At 37.5% G+C, this 13,749-nt stretch overlaps 1 non-coding gene across 1 annotated transcript; it reads right to left on the bottom strand.

Annotated features, from left to right (window-relative positions):
* Nucleotides 1-979: 979 nt before the first annotated feature.
* LOC123858078 (U6 spliceosomal RNA) lies at nt 980-1,082 on the bottom strand. The gene has a single exon (XR_006794040.1). It is a non-coding gene; the product is annotated as a U6 spliceosomal RNA (small nuclear RNA).
* Nucleotides 1,083-13,749: the final 12,667 nt, after the last annotated feature.

Below are 13,749 nucleotides of genomic sequence, written 5' to 3' on the forward strand. Positions count from 1 at the left end.
TGAACTGCAACTCGGTGACAGCTTCTTCCCAGAGAGCTGGGATGAGACAATCTAGCCACATGCAACACACCTGCCACACTCCTTAGGCTAAGTGAGGCTAATCCTTCTTCAGATGACAGCCCGTTGATGAGTATTCCCAGGTCCAAGATGCAACCCAGTTTCTAATTAACCTGATTAAGCCTGTTGTACATGACTCCATTTTTTTTTTCCTCTTTTGATCAAGTTGTCACTATCTATTTGGATATTCATCTTTTTTCCTGTTATTTACTAGTCAGAATGTGCTACAAATGGAAACATTGCAAGGCATCTACTTTTATGTTGCTATAATCCTCTCTGCTGCCCTTGCTTCTCTCACAGGTCAAACGTAACAGCATCCATGACAAGTTTGAGACCTAACAGGGTAGTTATGATTTACTAATGTCTAAAATCATTTGTGCAGAACATGTGGAGATTCAGGGTGTTCAAACATCCAGGATTAAGACGAGCATACCCTGGATGATAAAATAAAAATATTCTTTACTCTCTTGGGAAGTTTTGGCCATGCTGTGGTAGAATGTTTCATAAAGGGGATGATCCACATGGAAGCACAAACTCAAAAGTCTTGCCGCCTACGTGCTGCTTTAAAGATTAGTTGCGGAAACTTAGTAGCCATACTCCTATTGATATTCAACATGCAGGTCATTTACAGGTCACTTTAAATATTTCAGTAATGAAGAATACAGAATATGATACAAGGATGAGATTTTGACTTTTGCTTTCCCAGTGGCTTCAACCTGTGTATTCACATGCTTGTATTTTTGTGTGTGTGTTTTCACAGAGGGAACACGAACACAGAATTCAATTATTATCCTCAGATCATAAGGCACTGTCATAATTAAATCGCATGCATACCTTTTTAATTTTTAATTTGAATGTATATTTATTCAAATATCATTTTAAATTTATATATTTAAATATACGTTTATTTGCATAACTATTTTAAACAGTATAATGGATATTTGTGAAGTTATTCTTGCGCAGGGGTCTTGCTAATCTTCTCTGTATCGTTCCAGTTTTAGTATATGTGCTGCCGAAGCGAGAACAATATTGGTGAAATTATTGTGCCTCGAGTTAAAACATTACCAACAACTTGAATCTAGATATTTATGTCTCTTTCTCTTATCCACCTGCCACCACCAAGTGGTAACATGTGTCCTTAATTTGACATTAGCTTGCTTTTTAATGTATTTTTATTATACACACATATTTCTTGGTTTTGCTTTCTTAAAAAAAATATGTAGTCTTATGTAACCTGCTTTTTTTATTTTGCCTTATGACATTAAAATTCACTCATATTTTGCATGGAACATTAATTTAATAATATTCGCTGCTGTGTAATATTCTATTAAGAATATATCACACTTTATTATTTCTCCTGTCAAAGACACTTGTGCCATTTCCATATGTATTGCTATTATGAACAATGATGTTATGGATATCTTTATATATATCTCATAGGACACAAGTACCAAAATGTCTTTGCATATATACTTGGGAGCAAAATAACAAGGTCAGAGGATATTTGAATATTTACATTTAAAAGAATGCCGAATTGTTTTCTAAATTGTTGTATCAACTGTCAGTTTTTAATAAATCCATATGCTCACTAATTTTTTGCATTGTCTTAAGTTTTCCAAATGAATGGATATAAAATGGTTATTAATATAAATATGTGTTCATTGGCCATTAATATTTTCTCTTCTATAAATGGCTTGCTAATTTCTGAGTGCGTTTTTATTGAGTTGTTCATGCCATTCTTATTTATTTGAGGAAGCATATACCCATATCTAGATCTGTAGCTATATCAGGTCTATCTTCTCTGATTAATGGTTTATCTATATTTTCTTTTTTTTTTATCTATATTTTCTTTAATGCACTTTTGACAAATGGAAGTTTTAAGTTTTTTTTTAAATGCATGAGCATTTTCTTTTTGTGGTTAGATCCTTTTGTATCTTGATTAAGAAATCCTACTTACAAAAATATAATAATTCTTTAAAAATTAACTATTACTTGGTTTTCATCAAGGTCAGTACAGCAATTCGATGGGGAAAGGAAATCTCTTCAACCAATAGTGTTGAGATGACGTCATATTAAAAAATAAATAATAAAAACAAAACCTTTGACCCCTATGTAATGTCTTACATTGTAAAACAATTATTTTGAGATGTGTCACAGAGGTAAACATAAAAGCTAAAGCTATACGGTTTCTAGAAAAAATAGGATAATATCTTCATGATTTGGGAGTAGGCAAAAATTTCTTAGAACTCATAAAGTACTAACTACAGAGGAAAGGTAATGTTAAAATGATTAAATAATAATAAAAATAATAAAGACATATAAAGCATAGTATTTCTAAATTGCTTGTCTGTGCTAAGCAACTAGCAATAGTCCAAGTATAGGTAAAAATATAACGAAGTTCATCAAGGGGAGTACTGGTCAGATATATGACCTTGAGTTCTGTCCACTGAGCAGAGCAACCATGTCCATTTTCAGTTCTGCATAGCTGGTGCTGAGTTTGAACAGGTGCAATATCCCAGCAGATGCCACTGCATTTCAGTTTAGATGAGCTATCCGTGAAACAGGTTCAGGCATTTAGTAGAACCTCTGTGAACCCAGGGTCCCACTGAGCCAGCAGATTTGCTTCAGGCAGTAGAAAGAAGGACAAAGTTCCCCCAAAAGGAATAGCTGCCTTTTTTTTTTTTTTCCATGTAAAGCCAAGATGCCGAAGGGGCCAAAAACACTGTACTCGTGAATATGCCATTTCTACTTTACACGTGAGTTTCAGTGGACCCTTCCATCCTGATAGTCCTTAAGTCTGAGTTAAGCCACACCAAAAAGGGATTATCAGGCTGAAGAGTCTTGAGGCCTCCTGCGTCGAGCATTCATGTCAACAGAAGCACAACAGCCATCTAATGGCTAGTTTCCAAAGGGGATGTACCCTGTAGCAGCATCAGAGAGGTGATGAGTCCAAAGCCCAAAGGAGGTATCTCGATAAGGGATGACACCCGATGCTGATTGGAGGTTGGCCAATATATAAGAGACCAAGTAGAATGCCTACAGGAGGCATACTGTCTCCAAAACCTAAAAGTCTGATGAAGTGCTGGGTCCCCTTTTTGGTAATCTTGTTGGATGAAGAGAAAGCAATTTCCCCTGACAGCCAGAGGAACTGAGAATTGTGACTCTACCCACATAGTGCCGAGCGACTTCACTTGGTAAGTGGGCCCCTGAATTTTGTCAGGTTTATCAACCACTCCTGCTGACGGAGGACTGCAGTCAGGACCTTTGGGCATGAGGGTTCTGACTTGCCAATAAACAGGGCATCATGTATAAAGTGAAAGCTTCTCACCACAGAATGTAGACATTCACACGAAATCCTGACCCAGCCACAGGTGGGGAATGGCAGAAGTATAGATAACCCTGCAGAGTACTGCAAATGTATATTAGAAGCTTTGCCACATGAATGCAAATTAGTCTTGGTTCTTGGGTGCCTTCGGGATAGAAAAAAATTGTTGGCAATGTCTAAGGCAACATACTAAGAGCATTAGTTCATGCAATCGATTTGGTGACGGTCACAATATCTACAAGAACTGGGAATACAGGAGCAAGAATGGAATCCAGTTGGTTTTGTTGTGGAAAATGCCAACTCCTGTTGGCTTTACAATGGACTCTACAGGGTGTAGCATTGCGGTCTTGCATCTCCTACTACCTGTGATGCACTAGGACCTTAGTCAAGGCTGTGATTTCTCTTTCTCTTCCTCAGTTACTATATTGTTTCTATTGCACCGGCAGCATGAGGACAAGGGGACAGACTGAGGAGTGACTCATGTCCCTCACTAGCACTTTGCTACATGCCACAGTCCCTGAACAAACAAATCCCCCCTCGACTTTACAAGCATTCATAGTACAATTGCAAAACAACAGAAATAGTATATGAGCAGCGGAACCACAAATAACATTACTTTGGCCCATTTGCCAAAGGGTCATTTTATCAGCCTTATAAACCCAATCTAGGACAGTTGAAGCATGTATACTTGTCAGTGCCTCGTTTACGGTTTCCCAAAGGTTGTTTTTTGTTTTGTTTTGTTTTGCTTTTGTTTTGATGTTTTTCCCTGTCTCAGGGAAATCTCTCTCAGAGAGCCAAAGCTTTACTATAGTAGCCAGGACCCACTGGAAAAGCAAATAACATCTCCGAGACCTTTCTTATTCATGTCTGGGTGGCTCTCCAGTTGGCATGGTAGCCTGCAGAGGACGCTCAGCTCTTGCCATTTTTCCTGAACAAGCAGTATACACCTCCAAACCCCTCATCTTCCTAGGAACCAGCTGAAGATTTAATAACTGCCCTGGTTTATGCCCAGGGCAGCTGAGAATAGCCTCCTTTCACTAACGGTACAGGTGTGTGTCTTTGTAAATACAGCCTGAAGTGGAGGTGGGCATCTGAGGGTTTCTGCCATCTAATAAAAATCTTTGTACTAACTGTTATAATGGATGGACTTGAGAATGATTCCCAGCTTGGTGAGAAGTCACCCTACCTGCAGGAGGATTAGCAGCAATCAGGGCACCATTTAGACGGTTGTCTTTAACTTACTTTCTAGAACTCAGCCTGCAAACATCTCACCAATGCCTCCATTTAAACACACCTGATAGCCATACAATGTGATCAACGTGTTTGCTGCTGATTCCATTGTACCTCCCTAAAGCCTCATAAAACACTTCATCTTTCCTTTTCCAGCAATGTACTCCTTGTCAACATCTCATCCTTGCTACGAAACTATCGAGAACTGTGAAGGGTTTAGATTTTACCCTACTTACGAGGTCCCAGCTAAGTCTGCCAGGGTTTCATAGACATTAGAAGAAAATATAAGACAGCCAGGTCAGATCAATGAGCCAGCATATTACCATTTGTGCCAATGTTTTAAGCCCCAGTTCCCATAGAGCGATGAAGAGAGTCAGGTGATACCTGCACGTGCAGGTTATGTTGGAAGAAAGAAACCCTGAGCTTAGGGAACCTGAATCTTAAATAATGGGGAGTGAGATATTTTCTCTGGAGGGAGACATTTTCTTTGTTATACTGGACAGGAAGCAAACCTACCCTTTGGTCCAGAGGTGGACACTAGCTCTATTTTCTAAGGCTTTTCAATATGCAATATTAACACAGTAATCCAGAACAAAGGCCGTCAGGGGCTCCTGGGTGAATCAGTCAGTTAAGCTTCTGCCTTCAGCTCAGGTCATGATCTCAGGGTCTTGGGATTGAGCCCCGCATCAGGCTCCCTGATCAGTGGGGAGTCTGCTTCTCCCTCTCCCTCTCCCTCTTCCCCCACTCATGTTCTCTCTCTCTCTCAAATAAATAAATTAAATTTAAAAAAAAAAAAAGAAGAACAAAGGCAGTCAGTCACCTCTGCTCTCAAGACTTGGTAAGATGTCTGTGGGGAAATTGTCACCCAGCACTTTGATAAACACTTTGGCCTATTTAAAATTTTGTTAAACATACATCTCCCCCTATGACCCAGCAATTCTACTCCTAGGTATTTATCAAAAGGAAATGAAAATGAATGTCTATAAAAGGCTTGTACCAAATGGTTATAGCAGTTTTATTCATTATTAACCAAACATCTCAACTGTACATCAACATGAGAATGGAGAAACAGACTGTGGTATAGTCATAAAATAGAGTACCACTCCGCAGGGGATAGGCCCTAAAAATATTCTTTGGAGTCACAAAAGCAAGAATGAGCACATATAATTTCATTTATATGTTCTTCTAGAACATGCAAAACTAATCTCTAGTAATAGAAATAAAGGTTGTGGTTGCTAGGAGGTTTAGTCTGGGAACATGCCTGAAGGAACTTTCTGGGGTGATATACTTGCCAAAATTTACCTAACTATACATTTAAGATCTGTGCATCTATGCAGTGTACAAATGATGCCAAATTAAATAAAACAAATTAGCTTTGACATTTATGTGTTTAATTTCTCTGAAACTGATATTTTTGTATAAAATGTGGAGTACGATTTATAACAACAACCGTGTTGTATAGGTTAGTATCAGACACTGTTGTCGTGCCTTATAAATATTAACTAATTCAATTCTCACAACGTTATTATTATTATCCCCTTTTACAAATGAGGAAATTGAGGCACAAAGTAGTTAAATACTCAAGATCACACAGCTCGTAAGTGGCATAGTAGATTTGAAAACACAGAAGCTAATGATTGCCCCATACTGATCTCCAGTACTATCTTACCTTTTTGGTTGGTGCATTTGTGGTCCTACATTTGAATGACGGATATACACAAATCAACACTAAGTCAATAATTATAACCCTGAGTTGCTGTTTGGGAAGATAATTTTATTGCTTTGAATACGGCCTCTTATATCATCAAGACAAATTACTTGGATTACTTAGACCTGTGCTGCCCAATAACCAACCACCACCAACGTCGCACTGCTATTTACATTTAGATCAAAATAAATTTAAATTCAGTTCTTCAGTTGCATGAGACCCTTTTCAAAAGGTTAACAGCCATATGTGCTAGTGGCTACCATATTGGACAAATACAGAACAAATATAGACAGTTCCACTTCACAGAGTGCTAGCGGACAGCACTAACCTAGACTCATCCTATTTGAAGTGTTTTCTGGCTTGGACACAACCTGGGCATTTGCTAGACACATAAAACCCAGACCTACTGAAGAAGAATCTATGTTTTAACAGGATTCCAAGTTATCAAAACACATATTAGTCCGTATTTCTGATGCCATGTTACCTTGGCACAGCCACTAGGAGTGGCTAATGAACATGATGTCATTCTGAGTTTGTGTTCAACCTCTACTACTGGACTGATTCCAGCCTTCTTATTTTTGTCAAAAAATTGCTTCCTAGGCTCCAATACACTGCATAATCTGATATAGATCTGATAGTTGAACATGGAGCAAAACTTAAATTTTATAGTTTTATCCCAAACTGATGACATGTCCATGAAGAATTTATAGCTCAACTCTGTGTTGAGGTTCTCTGCCTGAGAACAGTCTAATAGTTGGTTTCACATGACTGCTGCCTCCTCACTTCTGTGAAGTATAGGATTCAGGATAGTGGGAACTGGATGAGAGCTTCATCGTACATTTGAGAAAATATGAAGAGATCAAACATAGTTAATAGAAGGGATAGAATATGACCTCAGAATCTAGGATCCAAGTTCATAATCTTACTCTATATACTCCAATGACAATTACCTACACATTATTCACATTGTAAAAAGCTACGACTTAGTATCATCCTGATCTTGCTTTAAATTGTCCTATTTATATGCAATTGGCGATACCAAAGAAACAAGCTGGGAAAATTTCTCTCATATTCTTGATTTTTTTTTTAACATGATACTAAATTTAGTCTTTTTGTCACTATTTAACCATTGCTTCATCTAGTATATGAGAAAGAGCCTTCATATTTAACAATCTGAAAAGTTTTTGTTGTTCCCCTTGGAAAGTATTGTATAGATAGAACTGACATTTTATTTTACAGTAAAAGCTCTGCACAAGTTCTCCCAAGAAATGACCTTGAATTGAACCTATTGCTAGTCACATTTACAGAGACTTTATATACAGCTTTTCATCATAGAAGCTATGACTGGTTGCCATCCATTCGTTTACTTCTTGAAAACTATTTGAAGTTGATACTATTTTTCCTAATTTTCAGATAAAGTTTGTATTACTCAAAAGAGTAATACAAGCTGGTAGGTAGAATTTTATCACAATTCTTTTATTGTAGAGTCATTCTCTTTTTATTGTACTGTATTGGATTTTGTATTTTGTGTTTCCCCTGACCACCACCATTTTATATATATATATAAATATATATATATTTATATTTATATATATATATATATATATATATAATGTCCTTCCTAGAGAAAGAAAAACATTTCAGAAACTTCACATCATTCAGGAGTATAGCCAGGGCTAAAATGAACACGTCCAAATTCACAGCTGCGTGTACCTACAGATTTGTCTGAAATGCTGAGGTCATTTCAGAATTTGATTAAAATAATCATTGTGTTATAATATCAACACAAAACTATTATTTTTAAGAACCTGGTTATTTACTGAGTGCCTTTCATTTGTTTACGTTTCTCTAACTACTCATAACTGATCTAAGATGCATTCAAAGTCTATTTAGTGTTGCATATTATACAGAGTAATTCACATATTTTATCTCAAAATTCGCATGCCAATTTATTTATTTATTTAAAGATTTTGTTTATTTATTTGAGAGAGAGAGAGAATGAGAGAGAGAGAGCACATGAGAGGGGGGAGGGTCAGAGGGAGAAGCAGACTCCCTGCCAAGCAGGGAGCCGGATGCGGGACTCGATCCCGGGACTCCAGGATCATGACCTGAGCCGAAGGCAGTCGCTTAACCAACTGAGCCACCCAGGCGCCCTTGCATGCCAATTTAAATGAAGTATATCATATAACCCCATTCGATAGATGCTTTTCATGTGTTTCAAATAATTCAAGTAACCTCCTCAAGTTTATACAACTAGTAAGTCAAAGGCCATTAGGCTCTGTAATCCCCTTAATAACTAGCAACAAAGCAGTCATTTCAGCAATTTTGGCTTCCATGTGAATAACAGCATTGCTTTAGTAGATTATCAGCAACTAACCTTGACTTTTGTCTTCGTTTTATAAACTGGAGCCCTATTTGTTCTGGCATTAGCTTCTACTTAAGTATCTCACAGATACCAGCAATGCGGTGGTTGGACAATGGCAGGTTGGGGGGAACCTACAGAATATCATTACTCTTTGGCCAGTTTCACTACTATTAATTTTTGTGAAGGAAAAATTGGTGTAAGTAGGATATCTGATAATCGTCATGCTAATATCCTATCCCTAAGCATCCCTTTAATTGTTGAAAGGGTATATGTATTTGGCTCTGATATTTTATTTACTAAGGCTGATTGCTTAGTCTGTTAACAGACAAATATTGACAGATGTCTCAGGGAGATAATGAGAAAAGGCATTTCTGAAATTTGTAGCAATTTTATGTTAATTCATAAAGCCATTTTGGTATTCAGTCTTATACAGAGATAAAAGTGAAAGCAAGATGTTTTTTTTTAATCCATATAATTACTTTATTTCTATATAATTTCTTTCTTTAAAAATTATTGCTTGAAGGCAAAAAGGGAGATATTCTCTTAAAATCTCTCATAAAAATTCTGCAACATTTTAAACAATGCAAAGTGAAGATGCCTCAAATGTCAACTTGAGGACAATTTTGCAATAACATTGAAAGTAATGCATTTTCATTATAGAACAATTGGAAAATAAATAAATATGAAAAGACGGATAAAAATAACTATAGTTCTACAGCCATAAAAAATAACTATAGTTCTACAATTATTACCCAAAGTCAAAGTACATATTGTATTGTACTTACTGTTGGCTGTTTTTTCTTAAGGTAGATAGGATTTTTTTTCTTTAAAAATAAAAGTGGTGATCACTCAATAGGTAGAATTTATAATCCCTAAGTTTTACATAAATTGTAAATTAAACATACATTAACTTTAAATGCTTTTAAAATTTTCAGTATTTTTCAGGAACAGCATTCCATATTCAGATGAAATTATAATTGAAATAACATCTGTATCACTGAAAACCTTATTACTTACAAATGAATGTTTATTCTCAAAGTCCAGGTTCTAAGAGTCCTTGCATAAACATTCCACATTGCAGTTTCTCATATACAGACAAGAAAATAAATACTGCTGATTTTCCCAAAGGTAGTTGAGAGACAAGTTCCCACCCACTTGTTCCCAATATATGTACTCAATATATGTTAGCCCTATGTGCCAGGCCCTGTGCTAAGCACTGGGAATACCAACACTTGCCCACAGGAAGCCCAAAACCCAGGGGGAAAGAGTGGGTGAAAGTGCTGCATGAGAAGTACAACTTTCAGGAATAAACGCGGACAAGAGGCAAAGGGGCTTTCATTTACCACCTCAGAGTGAGTTAGGAACTAGTGGAGGGCTCACTAATATGAAAACTTTGTCAGCTTTGTAACTTCCTCATATTTTTGGTATTTCAGTTTCCCTCCCATCTATTTCCCCATAATGATTAACAGTAAAAAAAAAAAAAAAAAAAATCACACTAAAAGGGGGAGTGTGTTTTAGTTTTAGGGGATAGCAGGAAGGCTGGGGGATTTCAAAAAGGGGTAGTACGAGGTCTATTGTGTACTGATGCTAGGGAAACAAAGAGGCGAAAACAACTTCAGCAAGCACCTGGAACCGGTTGGTAATGGGCTATATAATTTTTCCCTGTGCAGTGCGGCTGGCACAATGCAAACCTGCCCGCTTGCAATGTTCGTTTCACTTAAGAGCATTCCCAGAGTGGCCCACGGAGGCACTCCTGATGCCGGGACTCCACCATCTTGGGCGGCACTGTTCTTTCCCAGCCTAGATGTGATCATCGACATGAATTATAGGACTTGAATGTGAAACCGGGTTTGTCTAAAAACTTCTTTGAAATGAATGGGCTGAACAGCATTCCAGATGTATTGATGATACATTCAAGAGATGTCTCTTGAGCTACTTCTGTGTTTAATGCAAGGTGCTGATGTCTCAGGATGTAAAGATGAACAACAGAAACATACCCTTTTGTTGTCATATTTAGAGTGAATGAAATGGGTATGATCGGATGTTCTAGTAGAAGGGAGTCTCTCCGGTGGGAGGGATGGGGTGACTGGGTGATAGACACTGGGGAGGGTATGTGCTCTGGTAAGCGCTGTGAATTGTGCAAGACTATTGAATCTCAGATCTGTACCTCTGAAACAAATAATGCAATATACGTTAAGAAAAAAAAAAAAAAAGAAGAAGATAGCAGGAGGGGAAGAATGAAGGGGGGAAATCGGAGGGGTAGGCGAACCATGAGAGACGATGGACTCTGAGAAACAAACTGAGGGTTTTAGAGGGGAGGGGGGTGGGAGGATGGGTTAGCCTGGTGATGGGTATTGAGGAGGGCACGTTCTGCATGGAGCACTGGGTGCTATGCACAAACAATGAATCATGGAACACTTCATCTAAAACTAATGATGTAATGTATGGGGATTAACATAACAATAAAAAAGTTAAAAAAAAAAGAAGGGAGTCTCTCCTGTGATCCCATCTGCATTGTTTTTGGCAGAAACTGTGAACAGGGGACATCTTACCTGGCCCAGACACTGATGAGATTGATAGCTCTTTCTTGATTCTGTGGGTGGGTGCATGGCTCTTCTTAGTGAAGTGGTCATGGTTTTTCCTGTCCATCCCCCTAATGAGAGAGGTGGAGGAAAAGAAAATACTCTCTTTAGAATCACCTCTGCACTTTATTTTAGAAGAGTAAGTTACTCTGAGTCTCCTTAAAAGCAGCCACTGCATTGGAGTTATTTTCCCATAGGAGGATGGTTGAGTTGCCTCATATTCCGTTAAAGGAAATGCAGTCAGAATGTTTTTATTTTGAGAGTTTTAGAAGAAATGTTGCTACCTGTAAGGATTCCTGGAGAAGGAAAGGTTTCCCTAGTTTTGAACCTGTGACAAAACTTAAACTAATTTTGCAGTTCAGAGGAGTTTTCCAGGAGGAAGTGGTAACAAAACTGCTAACAGGGAGCTATTAAGCTGATTGTGAAAGCAGAAGTTTTTGTGAAGCAATTTAGAGAATAAGGCAAGTTCAGCTAGCAAAATACAGGTTTTTTGTGCGTCTTCATCCATAAAATGTGACAAAGGCAGTGGTGAGAGCTGAGGAGCTGGAATCATGGAGGGGATCATGAGCACTGTTAAAGGATTTGGAAAATATCCTGAAAACAGAGCGCTTGAAGCAAGAAAGTATGCCGGTAGTTTTCAAAATGGCTAGCACAGATACATCCATCACCATGGGCATTTTAACTTGATGCTCATTGGAAGAATATAAATACTTTCCTTTTGTCAAAATTTCTATAATGATAATGGAGAAAATTTATTAAGAAAAATAAGGAAAATAATCTCCACACATTGGGATGTCAACAATTTTTATTTTTCCATATTTCTTTTTCATATGTTATTTTGGTGAAAGCATCTGGTGGTCAGGTTTTTATTTTGTTTACTGGAGTTTACACAGTAGCTCTTCCTGGATGTTTAGTCCATTCACAATCCTTATCTTAGTTGGCTGATCAGTATCATGTGACATAATTGCTCACTACCTCTGCCTTGATCTTCTCTTTCCTGAAGACACAGGTCAGCATTCAGGTTTGGTTTCCCTCCTTCCTCCTGACTGCTATTTTCAGTATCCTTTGCTGGTTCTTCCACTTCTCTCTAACATCTTAAATTACAGTAACACAGAGCTTAGTGTTTGGTATCTTGTCCATCTTTACTCTCCTGTTGACATAATTCATTATCCCATGTTAAAATACCATCCATGTGCAAAAAACCTCTTAAGTCTCTATATATCTTAGCTCCCTCCTAAACTTCAAAGTCACGTATCAAACTGCCTACTTGATTTTTCCACTGAGATGTCAACCAGGCATTTCAAATTTAAGTCTTGATTTACTCCCCTTCAAAACTTGTCTACTCTCAGGCTTCCCAAACCATCCGATGCAATGCAATCTTATATTTGCTCCCACCAACAACCATGGGATCATCTTTCCCTTTCCTCTCACATCTAATGTCTGGAAAACTCCTGTTGGCTCTTCCTTCAAAATAAATTCTGACTTTGACTTTCTATTGCTAGCTTCTTTGTGAGTTTCCTAGATTCCACCGTTACCATCCACTCCCTCACACACAGCATCCTGAGTGATTTAAAAGGTAGGTTGTCTTACCATTCCACTCCTCACAACACTACAATGGCTCCTCATTTCAAAGTTAAAGTCAAAATGACCATATTAGCCAGATAGCTCCATTTCATCTGCATTGTATTTTCTCTTTACTTCTTCTACTTTGTTCTATGTTTTAAAATTTTTTAAAGTTTATTATTACTATAATTATTTTTATCTTGAAGCTGAACACCAGCAACACTGACCACTTTGATGTTCCTTGAACATGATGTGTACTATTTGGGTTATTCTGTGTTGGTTGTCCCTCTATCTTTAACAGTTTATATTTCTCAGTTTCAGGACTAACACTGACCCCAACACACACATATACTTCAAGTCTGTATTCAAATACTACCTTATTAATGAAGACTTTCTGACTTTCCGACTTTCCAACATCTTGCTCTCCCTGCCCACAATACGCACCACACTTTTTTTTTTAATTTTTATTTTAATTCCAGTTAGTTAACATACTGTGTTATATTAGTTTTAGATGTACAATACAGTGATTCAACAATCCCATACATCAACCAGTGCACATTATGACAAGGGCAATCCTTAATCCCCAACACCAATTTAACCCTTCCTCCCAACTTCCCTCCCTTCTGGTAACCATCAGTTTGTTCTCTCTAATTAAGAGTTTGTTTCTTGATTTCCTTCTCTCTCTCTCTCTCCCTTTTTTGTCCCTTTGCTCATTTGTTTTGTTTCTTAAATTCTACATATGAGTGAAATCATATGGTATTTGTCTTTCTCTGACTGACTTATTTTACTTAGCCTTATACTCTCTAGGTCCATCCATGTGGTTGCAAATGGCAAGATTTCATTCCTTTTTTATGGCTGAATAATATCCCATTGTTTGTATATATACCACCTCTTCTTTATTTGTTCATCAATAGTTGAA

Source organism: Mirounga angustirostris, unplaced genomic scaffold (assembly GCF_029215605.1).
Source record: "Mirounga angustirostris isolate CCGP_5_RB_7025 unplaced genomic scaffold, mMirAng1.0.hap1 SCAF_13, whole genome shotgun sequence".
Lineage (NCBI taxonomy): Eukaryota > Metazoa > Chordata > Mammalia > Carnivora > Phocidae > Mirounga > Mirounga angustirostris.